Here is an 8,425-nt window from a genome sequence, read left to right as displayed (position 1 = left end):
ATGGTTGTATTGCAATGGTGTTTTTGCTGAATAATATATAGTGATGGATGCTTTTGGAGGCTAAATTTTTTCCTCAATGAGGGCTTCCTAGGGTATATCTTGTGTCATATTTTTTTGTGGTATGTTGTCTATTCTCTTGCATGTGGATTTCAATTGTATATTTATTTTAGATCTATTATAGGTTATGTGGAAAAAGTTGTATTCTTTGTTTCAAGTTTCCTTGCAAGTGGTATTAGAGCTATGGTTTTATTATTGTAACCCTAGATTGAATCCATGGGAATGCATGAGACGATTAAAAAAAGAAAGGGCAAGATATATGAGTTTTTACTACAGATCTAAGAGTTTTGGGTTTGCTATTATGATGGGATATTGGTAGATTTTGGGCATGTGAAATTTTAGACAAAAGAATTTTTTAGATGTTTCATTTAAATGAGGGTTTCGGGGTAGCTTGCAAAAATGACCTCTTGGGTAAAAACAAACATTGCCATTGGATCCGATCGACATTTTCATAAATTTTGATATATAATATGCCCTAGTTTGGCCATGTTCAAAAGAAATGAAAGAGTTTTTTAGTTTCAGCCTGTGATGGCCATCAAATTTAATCCCGTCAAAATTTTTGTCACAAAAAAAAAATGAAAAATTGCAGTGAAAATGGTAAAAGACTATCTTAGTAAAATGGCCATAACTTTCTCTCAAATATTAGATTCTAGACTTCTTATAGGCATTGGAAAGCTAATTCAGAGCACTACAACTTGGTGTAGGTTTAGTTGTATTATTTTGACATTTTGTTAGGTTTTATGAATCTAACAGTTAAATGTTGTTTATTTTGAGCACAAATTAGGGCATAACTTGGGCATACATAGTCAAATTTTGGACTTCGAGTAGTCAATAGAAAGCTCTTGGATAACTCTACACATTGGTTCAGATTTGGTGTAGGTTTGGTACAGTTTATGGTATATATATTGACTATGGTAACATTATGTGGATTTTGATGTCATTGTATACTCAGTTCATATTTTAGATTGGTCTCATGATGATATGGTTATTAGTGTTTGGTTTGGATATGCATGATGACTTATTGGGTCTACAAGTTATGCAATGTTGTAAGTGGTCTATACTTACAAGTTGCATTTATAGCTTGGTTATGAGTTGTCTTTGCTCATTGATCTTCATTATTGATGCATATTTAGTTTGGTGGCTTGGATTTGGGTTGTCTATTCCCTAAGTCACATGATTTGCTGATTTTTTTTTCATATAGAAGGAATGAGATGTTGTTACTAGGTACAGCCATGGTATAAGATTGTGGTTGACTATTTTATGCTTACAAGTTGGACATATTGAGTGTTAGATGCTTAGTTCATGGATGTGATCATGGTGCCATAGATTATGGCATAACATGATTGGATATACAAGTACATCCTTGATGGTCATTAGCTTGGATTTTTGATTCAGTTATGGTGATATATCTTCTTGGTTGAGGATCATGGTTATTTGGTTTCTTTTGAGGAGCTCATGATGTGCACTTTGAGTTCTTTGATAGTTTGATTCTCATGGTTAGAGGATGATTTTTTATCATGTGTAATGGATATCTTAGATACACAATTTAGTTGTAGCTTGTGACAGTGATGGGGTAATAGTGCACGATTAGTTCCTGGTTTGGTTAGTATCTTCTTGGTTTGGAGATCTTGGTTTCACTTGGTACTGACACTGTGGTTGTGTGAGTGTAAACCTGGAGGATCTTCATGTAGGAGATGGATGTTATGATTCCATAGGTGAGTTGCTACCACAATTGAGTGGGAGTTCTTAGCATTGATATATTTATTGAGTGTTTGCAGATGTTGGAGGTTTCTCTTAGATCCTATTGCTATAGAAGCGTCTTTGACATTTGCATGGTGCACTTGTTATCTTAATGGTATGTGAAGATGGTTAGATCTTGAGAACTCATGGGGTTCTTGGTTATCTTCATGGTGTGTGAAAATGGTTCTTCATGGTATGTGAGATGGTTTTTCTTTATGGTGTATGGAGATGGTTGCATCTTGAGGACTCACAAGATTCTTGGTAAAGGTGTGGTTTAATGCTTTCATTTAGCATGTTGTCCTTGTAGTTAGGATGGTTTTATTTTTTATGTCATGATATACTCTTGATACACATTTAGAGTTGTGATATTTTATAGTATGTTCATATGGAGCATGTTATCTCTTTGGTTGAGATGGTAAGATCATGTTGTCATGTTTATGTTCCTGAGGTTATAACTTTGACATTGATCTTGGTTTAGTTTCTTGGTATTGAGTACATTGATCATAAGTTGGATACCTCATGATATTGCTATGTTGCATTTGGATTTGGCATGGGTTGATTGGTTATAGGTGCTCACGGATACTTAGAGATAGTGGTGATGCTGATTTCTCCTTGGTTGGAGAAGTATTTGTTGGTATAGTTGATTGTTTCAACAAGAAGTCTAAGGGGCAACAAGAAGTCTGAGGGGTAGTCACCTAATATGGACTTGAGAGTAAATTTTTTTAAAATGAGTCTTGGTTGGAGGATTGGGTATCTTGATGAGCATTCTCATTCCCCACTCTTGGTCTACTCAGTAGTTTGCTACTTGAGAGGTATAACCCTTTGTTTTTTCTCAAGTGTATTATGTTTATGCTTGTCTTTCATGGATATGGATCTTGAGCTATGGTACATGAGTTAGTTCTGGAGGGTTCATTTGAAAGATGGTTTAGCATTGGTTATCTCCATTTGAATATGTTTTTAGGTTGGTTGAGTTTGGGAGATGGTTTTATATTAGGCATATTCCTTGGTTTAGGAATGGTTTATGAGTTTGATCTTCTTGTGAGAGGCTTACATTCATGATTAGTTATATGGTATGGTTTGGGTGTTGTTGAGGCTTCTTGTTGGAGTTTTATGGAGGAAGATCATACTTGAACAATTTTTTTATCTAGAGGTGTGTGTAGAAGGACATGATACAAGTTATGATTTGTATGGTTTCTCTTTGGTCTTAGTTATCTTCTTGGATGTTCGGTTTCACTTACATTGGATTTGAGATTGGTTAGAGATTGTGATCACTAGTTTTTGCTCATGTATGTCACGTGAGAGATGACATGGTTATTCTTTTATCTCTTTCCTCTATTGGTTGTTGGAGAACTTGGGAGAGTGTTGGAGACTTTTTATGAGAGTTATTCTTGCAGGTTATTGGTTTATGTGTTGTGGATGTCCTTGAGATTACATGGATTCACTTCTTTGAGATGTTGCGAGTGGATTGGTTATAGATTTGACATTATCTTTTGTAGTGGGAGCTTCTTGGTATATATGTGGTAGGTATTTCTCTTGACGCTTATGATTGTAAGTTACAGATTGGATATGTTGATGATGTGAGATTCACTTGGTATACCTTTGGAGGTATGGATAGTTGTATGGGTTTGGCACTTGTTGTGGGTGCTATTTTAGCTATGGATATTTTGACAACTACGGATACATATGATTACCTTTGGATTAGGTTGTTGTGCTTAAAATTTTAGTTGGTACAAGATTTTATGATCTTCTAATGTGATAGGTTGGGTGGCTTTATCATTGGATGAATTCTATGTATATCTGTTGGTGTAAATAAGTATTTACTTATTACACTTACTTAAGTTTACTTAGGTTAATGCATTAGTTTATTATTTTGCATTATTTTATTAGTGAGACACTTAGGAGTTTGTGCACTCTTGTGAGTTGTCATAATGACATCATAGGGGTCTACACCTCTTCTAAGCACATGTTGTCTATAACATAGGAATCTTCTATACAAATATGATACTTTGTCATTCTTATCCATTCATCTAGAATGTTGGATAAGGTTCTTAGTTGTCTTATCTTCTAGTTGTTTCTAGAGACATTCTAGGTGCGTCTTGAGAGGCCTTTATATACAGGCACTCCTAGTGTACTCTTAATCATGACATATTGAATACATTGTCATTCTGATCATACTCCCTCTCTTTGGTCTACTATGTGTTTGTGTTTGAGTTCTTAGTTCTTGGGTGAATTTTTCCCTTAGAAAAATTCTTACATGGTATTAGAGCAACTTGGAGATTTTCTCATCACATAGCCATTTGAGACCACGCTTGCTTCATCACCTCAGCCTGAATCTAGAGTCCTATAGAAATTGGGAGTGTTTAGAGCCAGATCTAACCTTGCCATTGCATCCAAAACACTGAACCAGTGAAAATTGACTATAAACTTGGCTATCTTGGCCCAAAGTCGATCGTGAGGCAAAAATTTTTTGTGAATCAAAACTCGAAGGCCTCAATTTTCAATTCGGGTATGGTCATTTTATTGATTTGATTAGTTATTTTTTGGATCTAAATTTCTTTGTTATTTTCAAAATTATTTTTCTAATTATTTTCCCATTAGTTGTACACAGGAAGAGAAATTTTTTTGCCGAACTGGGCAGTGACACCCCAGCTCGGCTTGGTTATTTGTTGGAGAGATATTTATTTTTTCGTAGGGTTTATTGCTTATTAATACTGTGGCTAATATCCATTCATGGGACATACATAGTATATTTCGCAAAACATCCTAGTAAGCAATCTATTGGCTTCACTAAAATTTTGGCAAACCACTCACTGGAGAGGACAATCCTTTCACCATTGCTGAACAAATCCCAACGGTTGAGCCTACCTTCTGGCGAGACTTTTTTTTTAAACCCGAATCTTCTCCAATTTAAATAGTGCATAAAAAACTATTCCCAAAAATGTGGGACTAAAGGAAATACCCTGGTGAATATTCTGTTTCGCTCAGTGTTTCTCGAGCCCCACTTTTCTCAAAACTTGGTAACACAAAGTGCACCCTCTGGTTACTACAGAAGGAGATCTGAAACCCTGCAACCTCCTGACTAGTGACACATGAATGAAGCCCATTTTTCCATGTGAATACTTGCGTAGTCCAGTGATCGTCGAGTGAACAGACACGCGGTGCTAATTCAGTGGCTCGCTTTGACATGTTGGCAGTAGTGTTCAACCTAGTCATCATCTAACTGGATCAACACCTTAGCATCCACATCAATAGATCTAACTGACTTGGCCATCCATATCTAGAATACCTGTATGTAGCCATATAGTATGGTAGGTCAACACATCATCCTACCATGTCACCCTAGGGCGTGAATTTTTGCTGTCATCATCAGAACATAGTATTAAATTTGATGACTATTTAACTGTCAACACTGGAAATTTTCCAACTATAGTGACGACCATTTGACTGTGAAATTTAGACTCTCAATTTTTTCTCCAGACCTCTCTCTAGATTGCTTTTTAGTTTGGTAGCCTGACTTTGTGAGCCCATATCTTGGACATCTAGACTCCGATTCAAGTGCAATTTTTTTTTGAAATTGGGTAAAATTTCCTAAATTGGCTAGTGGTGGTGTTGTTTTCTAGTTTTGGTGCATAGATTTTGTAGAAATTTCATTTTTGGTGATTGTACCTGTATAATCCTACGTTTTGCAAATTTAGAAGCTCCGTCTGGGCACATCTGGTTACTTTTTCATGTTCTATTTTTTTTGAAAGTGCATATTTTTTCATCTACTTTCAAGATCTAAAGTTAGATTCTAGGGTTGTATGGACCAATTTCTCACCTTCAGAATTAGGCCTTTTTTGGCATTGTAAAGCTTTGATTCTTGTTTAGAATTCTTGTAAACCTAAGCTACAGTGCTTAAGTGAAAAATTTCAGCCTCATAAGGTAGTTGTAAAAGCAAAATCAAAAAGTCCACTTTGTTCATTTTGACAAGTGGCCATTGTAAATGCACTACTTATAAAGTGCCAACAACATCTTTTTTGGGGAGGTCTTTTGATTGAGTGAAAAGGGGGGGTGTGTACTGTGTTTTTTTGTGTCTCTCTATTGTGCTCTTTTCATTTATGCATCATGGGTTTTAAATGTCCTTCTCTAACTTCACGCAACTATTCTACATGGAAAGATAATGCATGGAGTAGATTAATAGAGAAAGGATTTAGTCTATATGTTGATGGTACAATTATTAAACCTACTGATGCTAAATAACTCATTGATTGGAAAAATCAAGATCGACAGGCTTTAGGTGTTATCAAGAGTTGTGTACATAGCGATCTTCTCTTCCACATTAAAAATTGTTGAAACTCTAAAGAAGCTTGGGAGAAACTTGAATATTTGTATTGTAAGGTGGATGAAGAAAAGAGATTTCAGATTAACGATGATCTACTTCTCTTGGATCCTAAGAATTATGACACAATTTAGGATTACATCATAATCCAATGAGTATAGGGCACTTCTAAAAGATTGTGGAAATCCCATGAAAGATGATAGGTTGATTCATCATATCCTAAAGAGGCTACCTTCTAAGTATGCCAACTTTGTTTTGAGTTTTAATACTCATAGGTTGACCATGGGATCTGCTTACTAGAAGCCTTCCTTTGATGGATTTGCAGACATGTTGATTGTTGAACAATCTCGTGGATTTTGGACTTCTCAAGTCATCTAAGACCAAAGCCTTGGTGGCTAGTGATGATCACAAATCAATTCAAGAGGGGAAAAGCAACAACAAGAAGAAGTAGTGGAAGTAGAAAACACAATCTGAGACACAACAATCCTCCTCTCAACAAGGAGGTTCTTCTTCAAACAAGAAAGGAAGTAATGAAAAGAAGGACAAAATTTTTTGTGCATACTACAAAAAGCCAAATCATGATGAGCATCATTGTAAGACAAAATGAATCGATGAGTTAGAAAATCTACTCAAGAATAAAAAGATTCAAGGGTCAGGTACTTCCAAGGATTCTACTCTAACCTCTTCGAAGGGTAAAGTTCAAGCACTTATGGAAAACACAAGTTCTTCTTCAGAATGGATACTTGACTCCGGTGCCTCTTACCATATGGGTTCTTCAAAAGAAGACTTTTCTTCATTGAAGTAGTGAAAGGTGCCACACATCTTCATGAGAGATGATGCTAAGATGGAAGTTGAAGGGAAAGGACACGTGGAAATGTAAAATGGGGAATTAAAGGATGTTATCTACATTCCAAATCTAAGTTCCAATCTCCTATCAATTTACCAGATCACTCCCCTTGGAGATGGTCATAAGGTTGAGTTCCTTCTAGATTTTGTGATGGTACGAAGTCTCAAAGGTCATTCATTGGTTGCAGTGGGGAAAGTCAATGATGATAAGAGGCTTTATTCCTTCTCCCACTTTGTGCCTAAGAGTCCTTCCCAAGCCTTTTTAACTCACTCTACTTCACAAATCAACCTATGGCATGAGTGGTTTGGTCACCTTGACTTCCGCTCTCTTCAGCAACTTTGCTCTAAACATATGGTCAAAGGTCTACCCAATATCAACTTTTCTAAGGGAGAATGTTCATCTTGTTTAGTGGATATGAATCTCAAGGAGAAGTATGATAAAAGGAAGTCTTCTCAAGCTCTAGTTGGTCTTCAACTAGTTCACATGGTTTTAGCAAGACCCTTTGCAGTGACTTTAGTTAGCCAAGGCCACTACATACTTACATTTGTTGATGACTTTTTGAGATTCACTTGGGTCTTCTTCCTTCATCACAAGAATGAATTGGTTCATAAGCTTCAAGACTTCAATACTCATGTTGAACACAAGTCAAGGAAAGCCATCAAGGTACTAAGGGTGGAAAATGAGAAAAGATATATAGACAGAAGACTTAAGAACTTTTGTAGAATTGAGGGGATTGATCTTCAGAACTCACCAGCATTTAGTCCACACAAGACAAATGTTGCAGCTATGAGGATTAGGACTCTCAAGACCATGGCAAGTTGCATGATAAAGGCCAAGTCTCTCAATCCTACATTAGAAGTTGAAGCCATTAGTAGTGCTACTCACATACTTAATAGGTCTCCTCATCTAGCCTTAGATGGCAAGACTCCTTTTGAGGCATGGTGCGGTAGAAAACTAGTTGTGAGTCACTTTAGAGTCTTCAGTTGTCTAGCATGGGCAAACCTTTCTTCCAGGAGTTGCATAGCATTGACACCTAGGCCTTGTACCTTCATCAGTTATGAAGACAATGTGAAGGCTTACAGATTGATGGATCCAGAGACTCATGAGATTTTTGTGGAGAAGGATGTTCACTTTGAGAAAAGTTCACCAAGCTTATCCTCTACTCCTCTCCACACATCATACATAGTGGAAACTAATAGTGACACCAGTGATAGTGCTTCAACAGGTTCAGACACGTGGGGTTCTATTGACAGTTGCAGTGAGAGGTCACATCAGTCCAGTTCGCATGCTTATATTGCCATAGTGAAAGGTCCAACACAACATGGTACATCTTGTCTTCCACCTACAGCTTCAGTTGACTTGGAACATAGTCTTGAGGACCTACATCTTCTCATTGATGAAGGTCATTCTTCTAAAGTTGTTGCGAGGGCTCACTTTGACCCTCATGTCCATTCTCTATATGA

Source organism: Cupressus sempervirens, chromosome 11 (genome assembly GCF_028749045.1).
Source record: "Cupressus sempervirens isolate cs-2001-9-10 chromosome 11, ASM2874904v1, whole genome shotgun sequence".
NCBI classification, from domain to species: Eukaryota; Viridiplantae; Streptophyta; class Pinopsida; order Cupressales; family Cupressaceae; genus Cupressus; species Cupressus sempervirens.
Note: the sequence above shows the minus strand (reverse complement) of the source record.